Raw genomic sequence first — 26445 nt, 5'->3', positions numbered from 1 at the left:
ATTAAAGATTTTCCTTGTTTACAAAAGCACATGCATTGTCTCTTTCTTCCAGGTTGTGTTTTCTACAGATCAGTTACATTTGTTGTGAGACATTGGTGTTATATGCAGTATAGGGTTGGGAAGAAAAGAGGGCAAACGGGAGAGGGGGTGGGGTGCTAAAGCTTATGTTCTTTCACCTAGTGTATGTGTGGGGGTTTTGTGTCAGCGTCACTTGGGTAGGTTCTCTTTCTATTTGCTTGTTATGTTTCCTTGGTGGTGAGAGAGGTTGGAGAACTTCTCATATGTGTAAACCCATATGTGAATTACCGTATGTGAATTATGTGAACACCCAAAACATTACCTATAAAATGGAATATATAATCTAGGCATATTTATATTTATATTTTACAGTGAAAAATTTGGGTTTCCATTAAAGCTGTAAATCTTTTAAGACGTAGCACTTGATTCAGTAAACATCTATGGATGGCATTTCTGCAGAAAGCTGTTACATATAAGACTTGAAGGACTGCAGTGCAGGCTTCTCTTGCCAAGTGTGTGTAGGATTTCCGAATTTCACTTAATTCCAAGTTCTTTAAAATATAAATAGAAAAGTTTTGGCTTGATTATTTTAGTATGAAAACCTAGCCAAATGAGGGGGTAGCCCCTTAGCACTGTTTAAGCACCATAAGGGAACTGTAAAACATAGAACAATGCATTCATTTTGCTTTGATGTTCAACAATAAAACTGCAGTTTTGTTGCCCAACAGCCGGTCTTATTTTAGAAAATTTATCATCCAAAGAAAGATGCAGGATATGTGATTCTAAACCTGTATTTTGCATCAACAAAGCTGTCCATTCATTTCACAGAGATTACTGAATGTTTGCGAAAAGTTAGCCAATTTTAAAAGGGCTCTTCTTGTATAACAGTCTTTAGGGGAAAATATAGTTGATACCTGTGGTCAGATATTCAAACATTGTATTTATTCTATTCAGGATGGGTCTCTTAAACTGCTGCAATTTCTTTTCTGACTTTTGTTTTTTAATTTTCAACCACTAGTTATTAATCAATTAAACTGGGTGTGTCATTAGCTTAGCAAATTGCTTACACCAACATCACCAACCATTTCCATGTAATTATTTTTTTGGCCACAATCCAGCACAGAATTATGCTTGCTTATTAGATTGTGGTCTTCCTCCACAAAAGAACTATCCACACTAGAGATTTAAAGTGGCTGCTAAGGAACCGTGGTTCTGTGATGTAGTCTAATGATCTCTAACAGAATTTCTCTGTATCCCCACCAGACTACATTTTCAGGATTTGATGGGCAAAGGGAAGACATGCTTTAAAACTGATATATTTGTAGTAGCAGTTGTTAACAGTGATGCTATTCTAAACGAAATGCTTTCAATTGCAAACAACTATTAGGTGACATGCTCCAGGATCATGGGAGTTAAAAAGAAAAAAGCACACGGGGCACAGTAATGAAATGAACCATATATTTTATGAGGAGCTGTTTTTGCTAAAATTAGTATCTAATTTTGCATCACTCTGGGATTCTCATTCTAAAATACAAATGCAACTTCTAGGAACACAGGATGTAATAGTTGTCAATGATTTAACTAGAAGAGAAAATATTGACAATAACATATAGTATCAATAGAACTCTCAGTAGTACTTAATTAAGATTATCTGAGCATATGCCCTTTCAGCAAAGATGCAATAAGTATTTAATAATAAACAGTTAAGAAACATTCCTGCTCCCTGGCCTCCAACATCCAACAAGAGCCTTCCAACAGCAGAACGACACAGCTGGATATGACCTAGTGTTCTGGCCTCACAGTAGCCATGATTAAGGATTGTTTGATAATCCTATTGGCACACCAGGAAATATATTCTGGGCCTATGGATCAATCCAAGTCTCCAAATAAACTCTCCTTGTCAGTGCTGGCCTCCTCAGTGTGGTTTTCATACTGCAAAAGAGAAGTGATTTCCTATGAGTCCCATCTCCTGATGCTAGGAATTTCTGCCTGAATTTCTTCTTGCCTCAATTTAATATTGGCCCATAAAATATTAGTTCTGTTTTCATAATGCCAAGCAAAAAAGCATTTTCTCCCACTATGGGGCTGTTGTTATTGTTGCTGCTGTTGTTTGTTTTGTTTTGTTTTGTTTTGTTGTGGTGGTGGGGTATTTTCATGGTATGCCTTCTAAGAGAGTTGTTCCAGGAATAACTGCTGCTATCTGAGAGGCTGACTGGTTTGCACACAATTCCATAGCTGGTTTAAAATAAACAGGGACATAATCCTTCGGAAATTAAGATTCAACAGATGTAAAGCAATGTCAGGCTCTGGAAAGACATAACAAAATTTATGCAGCACTCAAGAGAGAATCCAGGGAGGAGGAGGCTGCAGATTGAAAACATCACTTTGGAGTCACTTCTGATGTTTTATTCTTAGAGGACAGAAAAGTGCAAGGCAAACAATACCTCAGATATTAGGCTCATCAGCAGGAGGCACATACATAATCATTTATGGACAGTGTGTGTAGTTCCACTGAAATGTCGTTTGTGTCTTGTCAGAAATATCCTACTGGCCAAACATAGCTGTAGTTAAATGGTAGTCTATGCCAGAATGTTAGGACACCCCCCCAAATGCTCTAAATATCGACAGTAACAATATCTGTAACGGAACTTACCTTATCGATTGAAACTTGGAATTTGTGAGGCGACTGAGGGATCAGAGTTGAGAAGGGGCCTGGTTTCCCTCTCAGGAAGTGAGGCAATGGGGACGAAGCACAACTTTTTCAAGGCCTGGGATACTGGAAAGTAATACAAATCTTATGAGGAAGAGAAGCAAGCTGTTACCTTCTGTTATCACTGCAAAATGGTGATGCAGACGCAGAGCCAGTCGCAAAAACGGAAGCAGAGATGGCATAACCAGCAGGCTGACACTGCTGTCTACTGATAGCCATTTCCAAGGATGACTTAGGTAAGGTTTTTTGCCGCTGTTTTTTTCCTTGTGGCAAAGAGTTCCATATTTCAGCTTTCCTCAAGTTAAGTCCATTTGCTCTGGAGGTATTGAATTTGCTGGCGTAGAGTCTCTAACTGAAGAAGGCTTTATTTCCTTTTACAGTGGTACCTCGGGTTAAGAACTTAATTCGTTCTGGAGGTCTGTTCTTAACCTGAAGCTGTTCTTAACCTGAAGCACCATTTTAGCTAATGGGGCCTCCCGCTGCTGCCGCGCCGCCAGAGCACAATTTCTGTTCTCATCCTGAAGCAAAGTTCTTAACCTGAAGCACTATTTCTGGATTAGCGGAGTCTGTAACCTGAAGCGTATGTAACCCAAAGTACCACTGTATATTTTTTTCCTCTCAGAGGACTGTCACGCATTTCCTGCAACTTCTTCTCCCACTCTCCTTTCACACTCAGCTTGTACCTCATCTCCTCCACCCAGAAAAGGAAAGAAAAGAAAAGAAAAGAAAAGCTGCCAGTGTCTTCCTTCCTGGGTTCAAATACCCACTCAAGCCATGAAGTTCTTGGAAAGGTGGGATATAAATATTGTATATAAATATTGTAGTAGTAGTAGTAATAATAATAATAATAATGTAACTTATTCCTCCTATAACCCCTTTCCTTTCTATTCCATAAATTTTAAAAACAACAACCATATTTATTGATGATAATAAATATTAACGTTTCACCTCTCTTTCTAATTTCCTTCGATACCTGCTATGGCCCTTTCCCCTCAGAAGGGAGAAACTTTTCTTCTGTTCCCACTCACCTGAACTTCCCTGTCTCCTGTCCACCTTTACTCAGATTGCAATGAGTTTGTCAGTGCTGCTGTTGGTCTAAGCAAAAGGTTGTGGCGCAGCTGAGGGGCAAGGCAAGTGAGGAGGCCTTGGGGCCCACCTGAAAGCGGTCCACCGGTTGAGAACACTGCCCTAGAACAGGACTGGATACTTGTGACCCCTTTGTGCCATGCAATTCAACTCTCTCTATTATAATATCCTCATCTATTAAAAGTCTGCTGCATTCACTTGCATTTCCTTGTTGTAGGCTATGGTGTATTCCTTTCCTGGCAGAGCGGCTATTCCTTGTTAACCGGCTGTATCAGACCCTCCAAGTGCCCTGTTTTTTTCCAGGGACATCCCTGATTTAGAGAAGCCATCCCAGTTTCTGATTTAATCCCAGAATGTCCCGCTTTTCCTTAGGATGGCCCTATTTTCATTGGCGAAATGTTGGAGGGTATGGAGGTACCCCCCCCAGCCGTCTGAAGACAATCCTATATGGGGAAGTTTTATAATTTTTTTTTACTATTTTTCAATATATGTTGGAAGCTGCCCAGAGTGGCTTGTGCAACCCAGTCAGATTGGTGGGGTATAAATAGTAAAACTGTCATTATGGAATAGGACGTGCTTATTTTCATCGGAGAAATGTCGGAGGGTATGCTGTATGTGGGTTGAAGTGCACATATCCTGTATGAAGAGGTGGTCATTTGAGAGAGACCTCAACTAGTGTGTTTTTTCCTATGTATATATTGTAGCTGAATTTTGGAACTTGGTCAGTTTTTAATTGGCTATTTAAGGCAGCCAATGGGTTGATATTTTATAAAACCATTACCCTTCTGATCTTGTACATGCTGGTGTGCATTTTTTAAAAGAGAAGATCTTCCAATTTCTTTTTGCAATAGACAGCTGCTGTTGTACTGTATATAAAATTAGGAAAGATGTTACCTTTAACTATCTGTTGGTAGAGGAATATGCAGCACCCTACATCAGGCTAACCAGAATCTGATATTGCTTGGAAGCTCAAATATTCCTACACCAGCCCAGCCCAATTTTAATCTACCATCTTCCCTATTTTGTATTTCAAATGTCCTCTGAAAACAGCCTGCTGAGTTTTGCCTGTCATCTTCTCCTCCCTTCCCTCTAGCCTTCGCCACCCCTTTTCAATCGTAACCTTTCACACACCCCTCCCACCTTCTGTCCTTTACAAGGACACAATATCTCCTTCCAAGTAGGCTTTACACTGCTTGTGTGAGCAGCTGACAAAGAGAACAAGTAATTTCTTAGCATTTCAATGTTGGGCTGCTTCTGGTTTTGTGAGTGGCCTGTGCACCTGTTGTGATAAGCAGAGCTCCCTTCACAGCCCAGTTGAAAAGAGGCCACTTCCCCCCCCCACACACCCTCGCTGTTTTGTGAATGCTAATAATTAAGAGAAAGGGTCGAAGCTGCGATGAATTCTTTAGCTTCACAAAACTTTGTGTTTTGATGGTCTAAAATAAAGGCAGCCCCCCCCCAAACTTCTACCTCAACTGTTTTGTGAGTAGCCTACAGAGAAAGTTTATAATACGATAAAAAGGGAATGACCAGCTAATTGAAGTGGATGTTTGCTTCTTCCAACAGAGTTTGGCCTGTACTGGATCCCTCTTTGGGGTGCCTTCCCCTCATGTGAACTTGCACAAAAGCTTCCAAAAACCTGTCAAGATAGCGAACGACTAAAGCCAGGGTTCCCCCTACCCCAAATGTGCCTCTGCTATTTACATTTCAGGTTTTCTACTTCTTGTGCCGCCTTGACAACTGAGCCAAGATGTTCATGGCTTTGGCATTTTGTTAGGAATTAGTGTGGCATTTGTATAAAGAGTGTGCAAACTTCAGCAGTCAGGGCAGCCCTCCAATTCACCTGTGTTGTCAGTCAGTTGGTATGTCAACTTGAAGACAAGGCAAAGCTTAAAACCCTGGAATTGTGACAAGTGCATTCAGTGGTCTGAAAAAGGCATGGTAGATGAAGAAGGAGAGGAGGGAGGGGGGAATAAAAGGCTGAGAAGGCTACCCAGCTGCCAACACAATGCAAGCAGAGGCTTTGGCTGCCGTTCAAAGCCACTCAAAATGAGTGTTTCAATTTAATACCAAATTAAAAGCAGGCAGTGTTGTATAGCACAGGGAAAAGATTATACATTAATACTTCCCCCACCCCCCCACTCCCCATCGTAATCTAAATGATCACACAAAAATAAATAAAAGTTAAGCTTCCCATCTCTCTCCCCCCTCCTACATTAGCTCCCTTTCCTTTTCTGGTTGTTTTTTTGGTAACCCAGATTCTTTTGCGGAGGGAGAAGAGGAATGTTTAATGCACAGATTCATCCATGCATCTCTTACTTGTGCTTCCAAAGTCATTCTGCCTTACCTGCTGATTTTTTAAAAAAATGTTCCATTGCTATAACTCAGCTAAAGCCGTACTGCAATTAAAAGATCTGCTTGAAAGTTGTAAGCTTGCACCCCATTAAGGAGAAATGAGCTTGCTTGAGGGGGCCTGTGTTCTGAAGAGCTGAACATGTAATATCCATAGAATATAACTGGTGCCTTCATTTTTTATTCCTTGTGTGTAAGAACATTTTCACAGAATGGACTTGTCCACACCCGAGTTTATTGTGTGTTTGCAGCTGTTTGCGTTCCCATTTAATTTGCACAGTCCACATGACATTATCCTCAGCCACGAATCTCAGTGCTTTCCTGCTGTAAATTCAGGTTTAACTGATATGAGGATAATCTGATAAACTGTGGGAAATCAGGTTCCAATCTGCTCCACTTTGGGTAGCAGACAATTTGTTTTAGTGTTTTGGGGTGGGTAGAACAATCATCACTTTCAGCTACTCCTCTTTCCATGCCCACTGCCTCAATGCTTTCATTTCTTTTCTGGCCATGCTTTTAACTGTTTTGGCACACTCCTGACCAGAGCAAAGCCTTTTACATATTTTCTTTTGATCCCTCTGATTTGCACAAAACTAGAAAACTGCACAAGCAACACATATTAAAAACTGTGTGCTGAAAAATTATAATTGCCTAACTATGATTTTGCACACTTCCTGGGTGGGGATTTTTTTAAACAACAAGGTGTGCATGCAGCTATCTGTTTGCATGCCCTGTCAGTACTTGATGAGCATAATAGAACCCACAGATTAGAAAGTGGGGACAAACACAAAAGGGAACACCTCCTACTGGTATGAACAGGAAAGACCTATACAAATTCAAGTGTGTGTCTGTGTGCGTGCGCTATTCTGGTCTAATTCAAATGGGTGAAAAGTGAATTAATAGATAAATAATGCTCAAATCTGGACAATCAACATAAACTGTCCTTTATTTCACAGTTCCAAAATGTTTCTTGAATTCAATGTGGTGTTGTGACAATTCTTGTTTGTGGTTGTTTGGCCAGAAACTAGGGTGGCAAAGTGTCTTATTTTGCAGAGGAGAACCATCTGTTTGAATGACTATCCAATCCAAGTTTGGTTTAAAGATTTAAAAAAACCCTGAGAAGGGAGAGCAAAAGTACCAAAGTCAACAGTACCTGAAGAGCAGGCACATTGTCCACCTAGTTAGTCACAGTCTTCCCTGCTCTGGTGATATGTAGTATTTCTATTTAAATTATAGTTTAATTACATCTCCAGATATAAATTAGCATGTGTACATTTTTTTTGCAAATCAGTGTCCTCTTTTGCCCTGTAGTACCCTGTAGTATATTCTTAGGGCTGGATTAAGTTGGCAAGTCCCACTAGCTGCTGAATCACAGTTAAATGTAATGCAGAAAGATGATATGGCTCTACTTCCTGTCAGAAAATGGTAGCTGGGGCGGGGGGACTTAAAACACTTTTGTTTTACAGAAAGGGAAGGGAAATATCAGAGACAAGCAGGAGCTTTGTGTATGGCAAGCGATGTGGAACCTTACAGATGTTAGACTACAACTCCTGTTGCTCCTGGTCAGTAAACTTTTTCAGCAGGGGGCTGGTCCACTGTCCCTCAGACCTTGTGGGGGGCCGGACAATATTTTTTTGGGGGGGAGGGGATGAACAAATTCCTATGCCCCACAAATAACCCAGAGATGCATTTTAAATAAAAGGACACATTCTACTCATGTAACATCACGCTGATTCCCGGACCATGCGCGGGCCGGATTTAGAAGGCGATTGGGCCAGATCCAGCATCCGGGCTTTAGTTTGCCTACCCATGCTCCTGATCATTAGTCATCTTGGCTGATGCTGGAGGGAACTGGAGTCCAAAACAAAATATAGAAGGTCACATGTTTTACATCCCTACAGCACAGAACGGTAAATCAAATGGGCTATTCTGACAGGATATGCCTTGTGAATTTCAAGCTGCTAGTATTTAGGTACTATTACATCTGTATCTCGCCCTTCCAGGACAGAATACAAGCTTCTTTGCCTCACAACTGCCCAGTGATGTAAGTCAGGGATGGTCAATGTAATGCTAATCAGAAGTTTTGGGTTCCAAGTCCTATAATTTCTGAACATTGGCCATCCTTGCAGATGCTGATGAGAGTCCAAAAGATCTGAAGAGCACCACTCAGGCTACCTGAGCATAGATTTTCCTGAGAGAACATCACTGTCCCAAGGTCACCCAATGAATTTCGTGGCTGAGTGAATATTTGAACCTACTTCCCTATCCTACTCTAACTGCTACATCACACAGGCTCTTGCACCACATCTGTCTTAAAGGTAAAGGGGCCCCTGACCATTAGGTCCAGTCATGACTGACTCTGGGATTGCGACGCTCATCTCGCTTTATTGGCTGAGGGAGCCGGCGTACAGCTTCCAGGTCATGCGGCCAGTATGACTAAGCCGCTTCTGGCGAACCAGAGCAGCGCACGGAAACGCCGTTTACCTTCCTGCCGGAGCAGTACCTATTTATCTACTTGCACTTTGATGTGCTTTCGAGCTGCTAGGTGGGCAGGAGCAGGGATCGAGCAACAGGAGCTCACCCTGTCGCGGGGATTCGAACCACCGGCCTTCTGATTGGCAAGTCCTAGGCTCTGTGGTTTAACCCACAGCACCACCCGCGTCCTACCAATCACATTATTGCCATTGTTTCAAGTGTGGAAAGACTTAATTCAGACATCCCATTCCCACTGGGAATAACGCTTTTCATACTGACCATGCTAAACACCCATTTGGCTTGAGAAGAAGTTTGAATACAGCATCAAAGAAATGTATCTGATGTGGGAAAAATGGGAGATGACTTCTTCAGTTTGGTTAGCTAAAATGACTTTGATATGAAAAGGGTCTTGTTTAATTGCTTAGTGAACTTTATCAATCAACTTTATCATTTATATTACTGTTTGCTAAAAATTTGCAAATATACTAGTGACTCCTTGCTTGTGTTTTTTTTATAGCTCTGCTATTTAGCTTCTTCAGTTACTCTACAGCTAGAATGTTCTCCCTTTTGTTCTCTTCTTATTTGATGTGATGGTGCCTACACAGAATTCTTTTGCATGTGCCCTTCTGCTGCTCTTTCCTAAAGGAACAAGAGATTTGTTTGAATTACTTTAATTGGCAACTACTTGTTCAAACACCTGAGTTCGGCCGAAACAGCTCTTTCATTTGTGTATCCAAACAATAATGGCTCTTCTCTTTATGTAGCTTCAGCTGCTATATTAATAGCCAAGGATTTATGGAACTTGATCACAGATACCCAAGGATAACTTCTAAATGGGATTAGTGTGCTGTTTTTCAGATGGTATATTGAGTCTCAGAGTTTTGCCATAGGAACACAGGTAGTTGATCGGAACAGGTGTAGAGCTCTGATTCACTTGTATCCTTTTGCCCAGTGGACTACATTGACTCTTAGCATAGTCAGCATGAGTAGACTTTTTACATGGATGTTGACTGACCTGTTGGTCATTTGATTCTTCTGGCCTATTCACATTCATCTAGACTTAGTTACAGCTTCAACATTTAATGTTGCCTGACTAATTTCATACAACCTTTAGAGCACATGGCCGCATTGTTTTTTCAGTCAACCTGTGCTGACTTATCATAACCGGTGAGACTTCTGTCCATTATCCATTACTGTCAGTCCAGGCATGGCTTACCATAGGCTCAAAGCATAATTTAGTTGATTCATCAGAACAGTGCACAACTGAAATTTTTCGGCTGCTTTTTTATAATCAATCTGGGCTTGAGCTCTGAGGTAAAGTTAGAGAGAGGCAGAGGCCCGATCCAAGTCTCTAATAGAGTAGATTGATACTGGGCATGTCACACATTTGTTAGTAATCTACAGTTAAAGAAAAGGGTAACAAATAATGTATTTCCTAAGAAAAACCTGACGTAGGAGGGTTGCACACACAGACATTTTTTTATTTACATGATTTATATGCCACACTATAACAAAAGTTCTCTGGGGGCTGACAACATAAAAAACACACCATTAGAATAAAAAGGCAATGTAAGCAACAAATAAAAACAGTACAATAAGATCATAACAGTTAAGCCAAAGCCAAGAGCAAATAAGTAAAACCACAGAGGCAAATCAATTTAAAATAGAAGGCAGAGGGATAAAATTTGTCAGGATTCAGTCTAACCCAGACCATGGAGAGACCTCTTCTGATGAAAAAGCTTAAGGACCTACAGAGAACCCCAATCCTATAGAAGACCAGAAGGAACTCACAGTAGTAGCCTGAAGCGACCCATCTCTGGAGTGCCTTGCCTGGGGTCTCCAAGCCCTCCCCCATCCTGAACACTGTCTTGATCCCCAATTCTCCCCCATCTTCCTGCAAACGTCAAGAGTAAAGACAGCAATGGACCCTAGAGGAAGCTAAGAGTTGCCAGAGAAGTGCCTGTTTCGCTGCCAGATGTCTCTCTTGTCGGGGGTCTACTCAGTAGAAATGGTCTACCTGGGTCCAATTGGGAGAAGAGAAAAACCTGCCTGCAAACATTAATCTAACACATAATCTAGTAGCAGAACAGCTAGCTATATAAGTCTCCAACTGACCTTTGGCAGGTTCATACCACCCTTTTGAACTCATCAGTCTCTAGTGTGGGAAATCTTCCTGGCTCATCCCCTGCTACATTCCTGACTCTGGCTCCAGACTTCACACCAGGTGCTGGTTATGGATAAAACTCCCCAGAGCTAAGCTAAACTGCATGTGATCTGAAATGAAGAAAGGAGGGGGAGGGGAAGCTCAAGTATGGCTGTGTTGGAAAGGCAGAGTAATTCCCCTCACCTCCGTTTAAAAACAACAGACAAGAAAAAAGAGACTGAGATGTGTATGTGCTACTGACTGAATGTAATCTGAGATAAAGTTAAATGGGCCATAAATCTCTTGCTGGAAGGAAAAGAATTTGGGGGCTGTGATAAGAATGTTGCAGAGATTCTGGGAGTTGGAAAGGAGTATTACATCTTCAGTGCGTTTGAAAACTGCCCATCTTTTCCTAGGCTGAGGGGGAAATGGCGAAGATCCGCGACATGTTTTTACTAGTGAGACAGAATGGTTTCTAGCACACTGTCACCTGTTCTGAGACATTAAAGCAAGGAACGGAGAGATAAGACCAGGGGTCAGCAAACTTTGTTCGCAGGGGGCCAGTTCACTGTCCCTCAGACCTTGGGGGGGGGTCAGACTATATTTTGAAGAGAAATAAAATCCCCCCGACTCTCCCCTCCCTTCTCCAAAGCACCGGACGAGCCCCTGTGTGTTGCGAGCAGCAGGGGCTGGCAGCGGCGGCAGGATGATGAGCGGCACGAAAGGGCTGGCTCTGGAGAGGGGCAGCTTAAAATGGCGCTCAGCCAACCGCGGCTCAACAAAACCCACCCCCTTCCTCCTCCAGACAGGGCGGGTGAAAGCCAGGAGGAGGGAGGGAGGAGGCACCACCACATTGTATGTGTGTGTGGGAATTGAAATGGTGCAGGAAAAAAATATGGCACAGCCCAAACAAACAGAATCCCCACGCCAATCCATGCAGCGATTCCTGGACCGTCTGTGGGCTGGATCCGGCCCCCAGGCCTTAGTTTACCGACACATGGATAAGACCTCTGAGAAACTTCAAGATTCAGTTCTGTGGCTTCCACCCCAAACCACAATGGGAGAAAACAACAGCTGAGAAGGGAAAGAGACAACACCATATATGGACAGAAGGAATCTCCATGGATATAACAGTTTTCACACGCAGGACAAAATAAAGATAATAGTTTGAGTTTCTCATTTGAAGCTTTATACATTTATATATTGTAACATGAATGGAAATAATTATGTAGCTGTTGACTAAGGGATTATTATTATAACTGAAATGTAACTGACATTAATTAAAGATTATGGAACACAGTGATATAAGATTGGATATGCACCCAATCCACCATGTGGGGAGCCACTTTAACTAAAATGTATTAATTGGAAGTTGATTGGCACTTTGATAATTGTATATTTTGGGAATTAATTGTTGTTATAATTTGGCTATTATTGGGAGTATGTTGAAAAACTAATTTAAAAAATTACTTTAAAAAGAAGAAAAGAAATGGTAAACAAGCAGGATTCATTCCAGAAAAAAGCTGGTGGTTTTTATTGTCCATTGAGACTTCCTAATGGTGCTATTAGTGAGACTGATTAAAGCAAGAAATTATAGTGAAAAGGCCATCAGATGCAAAAAAAAAAGAAAAAAAAGTACTGAAATGGATACATGCAAACAGATTTACTTTTATCTGAGTTCTCTTTTCTTTTCTTTTCTTTTCTTTTCTTTACGAGAAGTAAGGCAAACTTGCAGTCTGGTTCTTTTCCTTCCTGTCCACCCTGTTAGATGGCGCTGATGGATTGATTTCCATTGTGGCACTTATTTGTTATTGTAAGTCCATATGTGTACAGATCCAAGGGTAAGATTAGGTTCTCCCTCCATTGTTAGGGACAAGCCACTCAGTTCATTAAACCTCCCTGATTTGCTCCACCACCTGCTCCTCTCTCCTCCTGACCCTGAAGACCCTGACCATTTATTTTCTTCTTCCTCTGGTTTTCCCACTTGATTCCCTTTCTTTCATATATTTTCTGATGAACACCCCTCCTTGCACATCCCTCCTAAATCTAGATCTTACTGAATTCTAGGAAGTAAACACATGTGCTTCTTACAGTCTTGTTCACAAGGCCCATTGTCACCAGTTTTGTAGTGGGGAGACTGGTTAGGTTTGCAATCCTATATGCACAGAATAGAAATACTTAAATGATGGGCCCCTTTTACAATTTATTGAGTTCTTCCTGAGGGCCACTTGTTTGATCTGAAAGAACTAAGCATCCTTCAAATCTGGAAGCAAGCATACCCTTACCACCTATCCTTGTTTCCTTACACATCAGTCCCACTCTTTCCTATGAAGACTTCTTCCAGATAAGCCAGGGGACAGCATTGCAGCCTGACTTTAACTTTTGTAGGCTCTCTAATCCTTTCTTGAGTGAACTGGGGAACTATGTGCTACCATTCCTTTTCACAGAAAATTTCTCAAGCCTGAAGGTGGATGAGAAGCTGCGGCAGACAGACATGAGAAGCGTGAGGAAGTAAAGGAATCGCTTGTCCCGGGGGTCACCTGAAGTATTTGGGCAGTGTGAGATTTATGAGGGGCATTAGCAATTCATTTCCTGGCTTTAAAAGCTTGAGTGCATAATGAAGGTGGGATAGAGAATTACATTGCTCTTGTTGAACAACCCCTGCTTAAAGGAAATCTTACTTTTTAAAAAGACATTACCAGTTTAGCCAAAGTGAAAAGTGGATAAGTCCCTGCCCCTCCAACTTCTTGTCTGCAAGAATAATGCTAGCAAGCTAAGTTACTGGTCTTGCTGCTTTTCCTTTACACAGTCATACCTCGGGTTACGGACGCTTCAGGTTGCGTGTTTTCGGGTTGCACACCGCGCCAAACCTGGAAGTACTGGAACTGGTTACTTCCGGGTTTCGGTGCATGCGCAGAAGCGCCGAATTGCAAACCGCGTGTGCGCAGATGCGGCACTGTGGGTTGCGAACGCTGCGGATTGCAAAAGTCCCTCCCACACGGATCACGTTCGCAACCTGAGTGTCCACTGTATTGACATTGAGGGCCAAACTATGTGTGAAGTTAAATGCTAAATGTGCCTTTGCATCTAACCTGCAGGGTTTAGTTTTTTGTTTTTTAAAAAAAGCAAATTGCTTTAGTTGAACAGCAAGCACCTACCAAACAATGACTGCAGCTTGGTGGGCACAGTGTTTAATGTATGAGTGAAGCTCCCTACCTTTCATTCTTTGTTAGGCAGCAAATGCCTTGCCAAAGCATTAGGAGTGATGTAGCCCACAAACACAAAAGGGGAGCTTTGAGATTGCTGTGGAATAGAGTAGGTGAAGCTGGGCAGTGGGAAGGCAGGGCTGCTGTACCTTTTAAGAGTCTTACACCATGGCAAGCTGTACCTGCCAAAATTCCCTCTTCTGGTACAGGAGACTTCCCTCCAGTGCACTTGGTCATCCTCTTAGACTGAGGGTCAAATATAAAAATGATTCTGCCATAAACAGTAAGATAACAGACCCTCCAAGTGTCCCTATTTTCCAGGGACAGTCCCAGATTTACAGAAGCCATCCCAGTTTCTGGTTTGATCCCAGAATGTCCTGCTTTTCCTTAGGATGTCCCTGTCTTCATAGGAGAAATGTTGAAGGGCATGGAGTTATGTGACCCCCGAGTCAAGGAAATAAGTAACCACAGTATATAATCTTTGGAAGATACCTGAAGGGAGCCCTGTATACAGAAGTTTTTTTTAATGTTTAATGTTTTATTATGTTTTTATATATTTTGGAAGTCACTCAGAGTGGCTGGGGCAACTCAGTGAGATAGGCAGGGAAATAATAATAATAATAATAATAATAATAGGGGGAAATCCCTATTTTCATTAGAGATAACATGAAAGTCTGTATGTGAAGCAAAGTATTTTTCTAAAGGCAATTAAAACAAGATGTGTGTGTGTGTGAAAAGAGTATTTTTAATATATTTCTCCTCCCTCTATAATGTGTTAACATGGTGGTTAGCAAATCAGTAATTTCCAAAACATTAAAAACACTCATGCACTGTATATGGAATATAGAATGGAAACTGTGGATGAAGAAGTGAATGAATGCCAGACTAGTAATGTCTCTATCTAACATTTCAAGTTAGATGCAGGGGGATAATTAAGTACTGTGTGACATTCAAAAGCAGAACCATATACCTAACCTTATGATGATGCTCCTGTGAGAAGGAGTAAAAAGGTGTGCCTCGAACTCAGTTGTAAATTCCAGAGTTGGGCTGTTGTAAATTCCAGCGTGGGTTCGGCTGCAGGGGAGCCAGGTCAACAAGATAAGGAAGTAGAAAGAGTCTCTAAATAAGGTTAGGTTTAGAGAGTGTAGAATGGATGATGTATTAGTACCATGTCTTTGATGATTAGACAGATTGCAAGCCAAGCTTCGAATGAAGGGCGGCAGCAATAGGGATAAATACACTTGCCCGTCCATTGTTCGGGGCTCTTCGTACCACCCTGGGACGGGGAGCCCGCCTTTGCAAACGCGTTATAATAAAAGGGAAGTAATAGACCTTATCTCGGTGTCTCCTTGTCTCATTGTAAGTCCACGTAAGTAACTTCTCACAATTTTTGGCGCCCAACGACGTGGGGCTCTCGACGACCTGCTCGGCGGGGGCTGGGGAACGGATCAGCCGGCACTCCGATTTTCGGAGAGATCTGTTGCTCAGGGCCCGCGGTGACAGGTTCCGGGAGCTGGAAGGACGGAGAACCGACTTAAGATATTCTGAAAGACTGGTGGTCTGGGACCGCCGCAGTCGGGGACTGCCTCGCCCTGCAGGGACGCCTGCCAGTTTACCAGCCACCGAGAAGGAGGCACTAGACTGAAGGGGGTGAGTATCTTGGTAATATATCCCTGGGAAGGGGAATATTGGGTGTTGTTGGTGTGTGGTCTCTGTATGAAAGAGAGGTTCCAAACGGACGCGTGAGTGTGGACCGGGGGGCCTGGGACCCCGGCGGGAGGATTAGCTTGCGGTTCCGTTCTCCCGCGAGGGAAACGGCCAGGCGATTCCGCGTGATTGTGTGAGTGAACGAAAAAGAGACATAATAGAGTATGGGAAAGAGTCAGAGTACATGTAAAAGGGGCCCCAGTAATGGGACCAAAGACCCCATAGATCCAAATAGTCCTTTGGGACAGGTTTTGTTGGCTTGGGATGATAAGGCAATTAGACCCAGATAGAGTAAAAGGGATCATGGAACTACGACCACCTAAAGATAAAACTGATGTAAGAAGAATGTTAGGATTATTGGGATATTGCAGATTGTGGATAGATCAGTATTCAAAGTTGACTCAGTTTTTGAATAGGAAACTGACAGGAAAACAAGAGGAGGTGCAATGGGACGAGGAAGATAAGGCCAGGTGGGAAGAAATTAAGAAAACTTTAATAACTAGTCCGGCTCTGGCCCTGCCAAATCTACAGCAGCCGTTCCACTTGTATGTGACAGCGGCTGCTCAGACGGCAGTAGGAGTCCTGGCTCAGAAAAGAGGGGGGCGATATCAGCCAGTAGCTTATCTAAGCGCAACCTTAAAACCAGTGGTTAGAGGATGGCCGGCGTGCATTCAAGCGGTGGCTGCAGCGGCCGAATTAGTATTGGAAAGCAGGAAATTGACCTTTGGGGGAGCACTGATAGTGCACAGCCCTCATCAGATAGGCGCAGTACTGACAGGTGCTGCACCCACCTGGATGACGGACAGGCGCCTAGTGCAATATGAAGGGATACTCAGAACTGGAAATGATATAACCATAGGGACAGATAGAAATTTGAATCCAGCGGAATTCCTAAGAGGGGAGCGGCAAGAATGGGAACTAGAGGAGCATGATTGCCTTAAAGATATAGAATTAATGGCCAAAGTTAGGGAAGATCTAAGCGAGGTACCTCTAACGGAAGGGGAAAGATGGTTCGTAGATGGATCTAGTTATGTGAGGGAAGGAAAAAGAAGGTCGGGATACGCAGTGGTCAAGGAAGACGGGGAGACGATAGAGAGTGGGGCCCTCCCTAGCACGTGGTCAGCCCAGAAATGTGAAGTAATGGCGCTAACCCGAGCCCTGGAATTGGCAACCGGGTTAGATGTGACAATCTGGACTGACTCAAGATATGCATGGGGAGTGGTGCATACTTTCGGTCGGACCTGGAGAGAAAGGGGCTTCATAAAGGCGGATGGGAAACAAATTGAACACGTTGCTTTACTCGAGCGGCTACTAGAATCCCTGATGGGACCTCGGAAGATAGGCATTGTGCACATCCTCGCCCACACCAAAGGATACAGTTCGGAGGAACAGGGAAATGCATGGGCTGATCTCCGAGCGCGAGAAGCGGCGGAGGGGGAACCAAGGAAGGAAATATTTAAACAATGTGTCCTGCAAGTACCTGTGATTGACCCGCAGGATGTAAAAGATTTAGTGTTCACTCAAAAGGAGAAAGAATAGATGGAAAAGGAGGGATGGGAAAGAAAAGGAGAAAGTTGGGAGACTCCGGAAAAGCAAATGGTCCTTCCAAAATCAACTATGTTAAATATATTGGAGAAAATACATGAAGGAAGTCATTTAGGCACGGAGGGAATGGTGAATTTGGTGAAGTCAGTGTATTGGAGTAGAGACATGTGGCCGATGGCGCACGCCATCGCATGGAAGTGTCTGATATGTCAAAAGGTTAACAAAGCCCGGGCAAGGAAAACTGAAAGGGGTGGGCGGCCTCTAGCGGTATGGCCCTTCCAGAGAGTACAAGTAGATTTTACCGAACTGCCAGAAAGGGGGGGGCAGAAGTATTTGTTGATATTTAAAGATCATTTGACAGGTTGGATTGAGGCCTTCCCTAGCCGTAGGGCCACAGCTCAGGTGGTTAGCAAAGCCATTCTGGAACACATTCTTCCTCGGTATGGAATAATAGAAGTCATAGACTCTGATAGGGGAACTCATTTCACCAAAAAAGCAATGCAGGAGGTACTGTGGGGATTATGTGGAGTTTCCACACGTCCTGGCACCCTGAGAGCAGCGGAAAGGTGGAACGGGCGAATGGGGAAATAAAAAAACATTTGACTAAGTTATATCTTGAAAATGGGCTGCCTTGGACGAAAAATCTCCCTTTGGCACTATTAAGGATGAGGGTAGCTCCCCGAAAAGACACTGGTCTGTCCCCTTTTGAGATGATGATGGGTCACCCATATTTGGTAGTATTAGGAAACCCTCAAATCGAGTTCAGGGATCAGTTTATCAGGAAATATTTGCAGTCACTGTCCCAGTCTCTGTTATCTTTCCACAGACAAGGCATACTAGCACAGCGGCCCCCGCTCCTGGAGCAACAGCACACCTTTCAGCCCGGAGACCTGGTCCTGATAAAGGCTTGGCGGACGGAGAAACTCAGCCCGAGTTGGGAAGGCCCATACCAGGTCCTGCTCACAACCGAATCAGCAGTACGGACCAGAGAGCATGGATGGACCCATTACCACCGGGTGAAAAGAGCTCCACCTGAAAATTGGACAGCAGTGACTAGTCCAAATAATCCGCTGAAAGTTACGCTTACCAAATCAGGAACCGGGATCCAGAAGGGCGCACCTAGACTGTGATGTGTTTGTTTTGTACCTGTGTGTGTTTTTTTTTCGAGTGCTGTTGCTGTCAACATTGCGAAGGGTGTGTGCAGTGTGTGCATTGTACTGAAAGGTGCAGCATCATCTTTATAGAGGACGTTATACTCCAATATTGTGAAGTGAAATTAGGAGGGGAGGTAACGTGCCAATTAGCAGAAACCCCAACGGTGAGGCAAGCTTTAATCTATTTGAACCCCACACATGAAAGGTAACTGGCAAGTATTAGGAATAGTATTAATAGGATGGGCCACTTCATGGGCAACCCAATCGGAACCCCAGTGCACCGAGTGCATCCAGACAACCCGAACAGGCAATAAAATCACACAGACCCTAATGTATTATAATATAGCGCCAGAATGTGTTCAACAGTTAGATCCTTGTGTTCACAACCAAACTCAATATTATAGATGTAGGGTAAAAGGAAACAAGACGGAATGCTATGAACCCCTGGCGGTGGGACCCATAACTTCCAGTATATATGTTTACGGATATAAGGGCGGAACCGCTAATCGAGCTGGTGTGGGGAGAAGTATGTTTTCCTTGGCCCAAAACCGACAGGGTTATATAGCACATAATACAACAAGGGGAGAGGGCAGGATTATGGTCTGTTTTGATGCTTGTATCGCAATAGATAAAGGACAGGGCCCAAATGGAGGGGCAGGGGTCTGGTGTGGAAATCGTGGATGGGAACAATCATATTTACAGGAAAGAAAGTACCTTTTCCAGAGAATAAAAGGAAGCAACGTGGGGGCTGGGGCCGGGGTATATAATTATTGGTACTCAGAGGGAGTTAATAAACAGCCCACCTATAGAGGCCCTGAGGGAATAAATCTCACTAGGGGAGCTGCCTCCACCGACTGCTCCACAGGAAAATGCAACCCAGTATGTCTATGGGCGAGCGAGAGACCTTCTACTTCGCCTAAATTTGTGCACATAGGTATAGGCATTGATGGGACTGGAAAAGATCCTTATGGATATCTCATCATACAAATACACACAACTAAGGTAACAAGACAACCCATATCAGTATTCGAAGATTTTGAGGAAGAAGTACAGCATTTAAATACCCTTCCCCTACCCCCTAAAGCCCATAATATGTTCCTGAGTTTAGCTGAGACTATAGCCAAGGAATTAACGGTGAAAAATTGTTTTGTATGTGGAGGAACAAATGGGGGATCAGTGGCCATGGGTGGCTCATGAAGTAAACTATACGGAGGTATATAAAACACAAAACAATTACACTTATAAGCATTTGGGTAACGAGGTATGGCAAATCTCTAATCACCTAGTTGGGACAGAATGCTTCACCAGGAACACCAGCCGAATAAATGGAACGCATGTGGGGACACTCCCTTGTATAGGACAATGGGAGGACAAACAGTGGTGGAGTCAAGGGAATAATAATAAAACTTGGCCCTCTCCCCTCGGAAATATTACCAATATGAGCTTTCTCCTAGACCCGGAGAACAGAATGCTAGAATGGACAACCCCCGATGGGTTTTACTGGGCTTGTGAGAGCTATGCTTACAATAGGTTACCTTTAAATTGGGTCGGCTCATGTGTATTGGCAACCTTAAGGATATGTTTGGTTCATGGTTCCCTAAATTACCTGGTCTGCAGGCCATAGTGGCCCTAATTGGGTTAATTGCGGCAGGATGCGTACTACTTCCATGCGTTCTGCCAATCTTTGTTAGAACCATCAATAATTCTTTGTCCCTCCTAGCGGAACGGAAGGTATCCACTTATTTCATGAAGATGCAATATGCCTCAGTACCCACATCCGATGAGGAAGCAGAAATAACAGCCCAAGAATTATTATGTGAGTTCGAGACAAGATACAAAAAGAGGGGGGATTGTGAGAAGGAGTAAAAAGGTGTGCCTCGAACTCAGTTGTAAATTCCAGAGTTGGGCTGTTGTAAATTCCAGCGTGGGTTCGGCTGCAGGGGAGCCAGGTCAACAAGATAAGGAAGTAGAAAGAGTCTCTAAATAAGGTTAGGTTTAGAGAGTGTAGAATGGATGATGTATTAGTACCATGTCTTTGATGATTAGACAGATTGTAAGCCAAGCTTCGAATGAAGGGCGGCAGCAATAGGGATAAATACACTTGCCCGTCCATTGTTCGGGGCTCTTCGTACCACCCTGGGACGGGGAGCCCGCCTTTGCAAACGCGTTATAATAAAAGGGAAGTAATAGACCTTATCTCGGTGTCTCCTTGTCTCATTGTAAGTCCACGTAAGTAACTTCTCACACTCCTAATTTGAATACTGTGTTAAATAAATTCTTCTAGTTACTTCATTCATTAGAGCCTTGAGTATAACTTAGACCTGATTCAGACATTCTTTTCTGGTTTCCTAAATCATGATTTATGCATTTGTTAACCCCAGTTAAAAACAATTGTCTGAAGCTGTGCACTAACTATGGTTTACTGACAATGGTTAATAGGCACTCACTAACCAATGTTTATATATATTTTTTATAAACATTGGTTTCTGTTAAGCATAGCTTAGGATGATGTCTGAACCCAGACCTGGTTAAAGGTCTGAAGCCACCAGAAAACCACCAGTAAAGAGTGGCTGAAAATTTATAATCCAGAGGGACATTTCCCCACTGCCCAGGATACACCATGGGAAACAGCACTGGAATTGCATAGTGGCTCTATGGCTAATTTTGGATTTTAATTATTTAGATCTTCCACCACTCTGTTACACACCACATGATTATAATTTTCTCCCTTCTCAGAAATCTTCTACTTCTTTCCTCTTCTCATTTCCCTTCAGACCAGTAAGATATAAAGTTTATTCCCCTTTGGCTACTAATCTGCAATGTGATCTGATGTTTGTTCATTTATTTTTATAGTTGCAATATCCCTTAAAGAGATGTTACTCTGTTCCTTCCTACTCAGAAGTAAGCTTCACTGAGTTCACTTGGGCTCAGGCTCCCTCCCAGGTAGGTGTATAAAGGATTATCACGTGAAACTGTTTTTTTCACTTTCTGCTTTTGTCATTCAGATGTGGGTTGGGTTGGGGAGGATTTGATTACAATGTACATCTGATTTTAAAAGCGACTCTCTTCTTAATTTTGCTAATGAAAGACTAAAAGCAGGAGTGACACATCTCAGACTAAAATGGGTTCTATCCTTCCTTGTGAAAACGACCTCTGCTTTTTCCTTGCACAGCAGATGGTAGGATAAGTCTATAAATCTACCCTGTTTTTGGCTTTCAGATGTTGGCAAGATACATGCAAAATTGCTTCTGATTTTTGTTTCAGGGCTGGTTAGCTGGAGCAAAACATATTCCATGCTGTTCTATTACCACAAGGCCTAAGGAATTGAGACTGTTTGGCTCAGAGGACAAATGAAATGAATCCATCTTTTATAAGCAACTTGGCTCCCCCACCCCACCCTTTTGGGCTGTGTGACACAAACTGGGTCCAGTGCCAAGTCCCAAGTTTAAATTTGGGTTTAACTTGTTTTAAAACAACCCCACTGCTGTGTGATAGTAAATCACTGTGAATAGTGTAGCAGCTGAAACTTAATGGGATTACCTAGTGTTGCAGCCCACACTGAATAAACAAGACAGGGAGGCTGTGAAGGGCACCAAAACTGGTTTGCATGTTGTCAGCTGTAAGATGTCACAGACCATTTGGGCTGCTTTAAGATTGTTGACACTACTAGTCTTAGAATTCCTCAGAAAGAGGATCCACTCCTTGTTTTCTCTTGTACATTTATTGAATCTGATTAAGCAGATTCAATGTCCTGCAATTTTAGTTTAGGTGTGCTCTTGTACTACTTTTATTTTCCACACTGTGTTAATTGCTCATCAGCAGTGCATGTTTTAATTTCAAAGGCCATTTAATTTTCTAGGTGCTCTAGCTGGCCCACATAAATGGTAATTAATTAGGCTCACGGGGATGGTATCAGGGGTCACTGAGCATGTTCAGTGTGTCCTCTGTTGCCATAATAGGGTGTGCAGCAGTGGGGCGGAGGACAAGAGGGAGCAATATTCCTTAACTGAAGGGAACTTTGTGGGCTGTGCATGAAATGTCATAGGGTAGATCAAAGACTCTCTGCAGGGAGCAGGAAAGAATAGCTGCATTGTATATGAGACAGAACAGAAATGGGAGATTCTTGAGCCCTGCATAGTTGTGAAATTCGCTTTAGTGCTGGTTCTGGAGTATATCTTATTAATTTTCACATTAACATCAGTTAATCAATCATAATAACAGCAGCACTTTCAGCTGAGCCCAGAAACAGACTGGCTACTTTAGACAAACAAATCCTTCCATTTTAGGAGGAATCTCCATACTTTGGGACACACTGTCTTTTCATTATACTGACTGATTGCAGAAATTTAATAATTCAGCTACAGAGTAGCTCAGAGTAGCATTCAAGTTTAAATACAATAAGGTCTCATTCCATAAAATATTGAAATAAGCAAAAATTGAGGCTGTCATAAAACCAGACCTATACTCTCAATCGGTCCAAAAATTCTTTAAATGCCTGGGGAAATGAAAAAGGTCTAGAATCACGACTCCACAAATCAGAAGGCCTCATCTCCAGCCACCTACAAAGGTTCCCCATATAAAGTGCATTACAGAACTCCAAACGGGATGTTATCAGATCACGGATCACTTCGTTTTATGTTACGCTTTATTTATACACCACTCTCTGGAACAAAGGCTCCCAGAATATTAATGCAAAGGAAACATATACAATAAAAGTACAATCAATACAACCAATCAATCCATCAGAATAATATAAAATAGCAAAATTGCTAAATACTTGCTATGAATACACTGGATATACACTGGTGAGCTGCATTCATGTTCTCATCACATTCCTCACTTAAAAGCTAGGTTAATTTACGTCCCTGTTCCCTCCTCACCTCTCAAGGCTCTCAACAGTCACCCAGGGAAGTGCCTTTGCCCTCATCACACCTCAAAGGGGTGATCTAAAGGGCAATCCCACCTAGTGAGGTCCTGCAGGTGGCTAAAAGAGAAAGACCCTCTTTCCTACCCTTGGAAAGCAACTACAGCTGTGGCAAATTTCTTACTCTTGTTCTTTATGGGTGGAACTAGCTGCCCAAGCCTCCTGGTTTCTGCAACAGGCTGCGCTTCTCCATTTGTAGCAGAAAGCACTGGGAGGTGAATGTAGGTATTCACCTCCCAGCCAGCAAAAGTGCTTTTACTGCTACATGCGTGCTACGACCAGGCTATCTCTGTCTAGGAGGGGCCGCAGCTAGTCTACCAGTCTACCAAGAGGACATGCTATGGAAGGCAATATGAACCCCTGGTTTGGATCTAAAGTTGGACCATTTGTTGGTTTTGAGCGATTTGTTGTTCTTAAATATACTTATGGGGAGGGGGATCTAAAACAGCCTTTGTTGTTGAGGACTGATGGAAGATGTAGTTGAAAACATCTGGAGGGCACCAACTTTGTGAAGGCTGAATGAGATGATGTCATACATTGTCATGTTAGTGAGAGTTCATTATCAAAACTAATTTCAGTATAGGAGATCGGCAGATACACCAACCATGAAATAATTTATGAATATGCTACAATGACAAAATTGGACACAGAAAAATGTATATTTTGCAAGTTGGACTCTATTTTAAAAAAAGTCAAATTGTGGTGCAATGTGTGTTTAATGTTTTCAATATGTGTCAGATTCAAGGTACTGCATGTGTATTTAAATGAAATGCTTCATTGTCTTCTTTGAGATTGGGAACAAAGTTTGTCTTGGCAGGACTGCCTAGCAACATTATAATTTCTCTTTCTTTCTAGTAGAAACTGATTTAACAAACTTGTTTTTTTTAATGTAGTTCTGCAAATTGTGAATATAAACAGAACAAGGCAATGTTTTACAAACAGGCCCAGAAACCAAGTGAAGCTTAACATTTTAATATGAATTTAACATAAATGTTCAGCTTCAGGTTTTGTGAGGTTAATTTGGTATTCAAAACCCAACATCTGAATTGTATCCACAAGGCTCAGTATTTGTATTTGGATTCAAATTCAACCGTTTCCTCTTAAGTTGTACCATCTTTAATTTCCGCACTCGTTCTGCCCTCACTTTCTCCCAGTTCTCAGTTACATGACAAAATTCTGATTGTTTCACTAAACTGTCACAGGAGCTTTATGAAAACACCAGGAATTCAGACTGGAAAGAAAAATAAGTTTTGAGGACTTCTTGAAGCTCATTGGCATCAGGGTTCACGTAGGTTGGAGCTAGCCACCTAAACAAGGTCAGCAAAATCTGGCACTCTTGTTGTCACTCTGTTTAACTGCATCCTGTTAAAACCCTATCAGCTATGAAAAGAGGTGCTGTAGAATAGTGTACTTTATGTTAACTGTTATCAGGCTTTTTCAGAAACCACACTGATTTGAATCAGTGACACTTTTGTGAATGTTTTATGGGTGCAGAAGTCTGCAAATCTCTAATGGTAATTTGGGAATGATATACATCAGTATTATTCTACACGTTCAATCAAATCGCTGTGTGTGTCTTGCCAATTAGCACACAAGTGATGCTGTAATGGGTATTATTTTATGTTTTTGAATGCAGTTCTGCAGATGAAGAGTATTAACCTTTTCAGGGGCTGGGTAGACAGTCAGAGGAGTTTGCTTTCTTGCTTTGCTTTCATCTGAGGACAGAGATGTAAGGAGTTACGGTAGGTTTCCTATATCCACCAAGCTCTGTGGGAGTAATTTTGAGTCCCAGAGGGTTTGAACTGGCATGCCTTGCAATACTTTCCAAGGTTGCATCACTTCTGGCAAGTTTTTCGAGTTCTTCTCTGTGCTATCTGAGATGCTTATTAATAAGTAATCCTAACGGCAAGCTAGAGGCAACCAGATTAATAGGAGAAAAATATTGAACAGCATGGTTGTATTATCATTAACTAGGAGCGGTGATGCAAACAATAAACAAGGAATGGGTTATAGTTCTCTGTTGCATCTCAGTAACGTGGTCTCTGCCAAGTGTGTTTATATGCTGCACGGACCATTCCAAAATTTACATGAAGAAAAATAGGCCTGAGAATCCAGTATAAAATAAGAAAAGATTTATCCAAGGATTTGCAGGATTTGTGCATTGGTTTGGATGCCATTTTTGGTTCCCATCCAAGCTTGTGGTTTGCTATCTGTAAAACTGCATTATTTTGTAGAAGGAACTGCTGAAGTGGTCAAACCAGTTTCTTTGTTGGATTATTTGTGGGGATCATTCTTTGTTACTATGTTAAGCATTTTTTTATATATACAGTATATTGTAAAAATTCATGCATGGCTATAATATCAAAAGGTGACATTTGTGAAGGAATTATCATAGACCTAATCCCACATATAGTGCTTCAGCTAATTTCCAGTGCAATACTTTTAAATGGAATCAGTTCACACATTAATTTGCTAGTAACCATAACATTTGTGAGCTGGTCAGACGTTTGAATGCTGCTGCCCAAAGCTGTAGCAAGTGAATGTATGTATATATGTATGTATATATGTACATATATATGTACATATATATGTACATACATTCACTTGCTACAGCTTTGGGCAGCAGCTTTCAAACATCTGACCAGCTTACAAATGTTATGGTTACTAGCAAATTAATGTGTGAACTGATTCCATGTATGTATGTATGTGTGTGTGTGTATATATATATATATATATATATATATATATATATATATATGTAAGAACTTTTTAATGAGGGTGAAAGAGGAGAGCGCAAAATATGGTCTGAAGCTCAACATCAAAAAAACAAAGATCATGGTCACTGGGCCCATCACCTGCTGGCAAATAGAAGGGGAAGAAATGGAGGCAGTGAGAGATTTTACTTTCTTGGGCTCCATGATCACTGCAGATGGTGACAGCAGTCACGAAATTAAAAGACGCCTGCTCCTTGGGAGAAAGGCGATGGCAAACCTAGACAGCATCTTAAAAAGCAGAGACATCACCTTGCCAACAAAGGTCCGCATAGTTAAAGCCATGGTTTTCCCAGTAGTGATGTATGGAAGTGAGAGCTGGACCATAAAGAAGGCTGATCGCCGAAGAATTGA

General features: G+C 42.2%; 2 long non-coding RNA genes across 3 annotated transcripts; one reads left to right on the top strand and one right to left on the bottom strand.

Annotated features, from left to right (window-relative positions):
* LOC309374476 lies at positions 1–3898 on the bottom strand. 2 transcript variants are annotated; one of them, XR_014170597.1, is made up of 3 exons: positions 3670–3898; positions 2672–2794; positions 1–2324 (listed from the first exon to the last, which is right to left on the bottom strand). It is a non-coding gene; the product is annotated as an uncharacterized lncRNA (long non-coding RNA). The 2 variants fall into 2 exon arrangements; XR_014170598.1 differs by having other exon boundaries at positions 2672–2786; positions 3677–3898.
* On the top strand, positions 2790–25062 carry LOC309374478. Its single transcript, XR_014170600.1, has 4 exons — positions 2790–3519; positions 21250–21339; positions 24523–24636; positions 24957–25062. It is a non-coding gene; the product is annotated as an uncharacterized lncRNA (long non-coding RNA).
* Positions 25063–26445: the final 1383 nt, after the last annotated feature.

Source organism: Podarcis melisellensis (genome assembly GCF_964234715.1).
Source record: "Podarcis melisellensis genome assembly, chromosome: 7".
Classification (NCBI taxonomy): domain Eukaryota; kingdom Metazoa; phylum Chordata; class Lepidosauria; order Squamata; family Lacertidae; genus Podarcis; species Podarcis melisellensis.
Note: the sequence above shows the minus strand (reverse complement) of the source record. Positions and strands in the feature narration are given on the sequence as shown.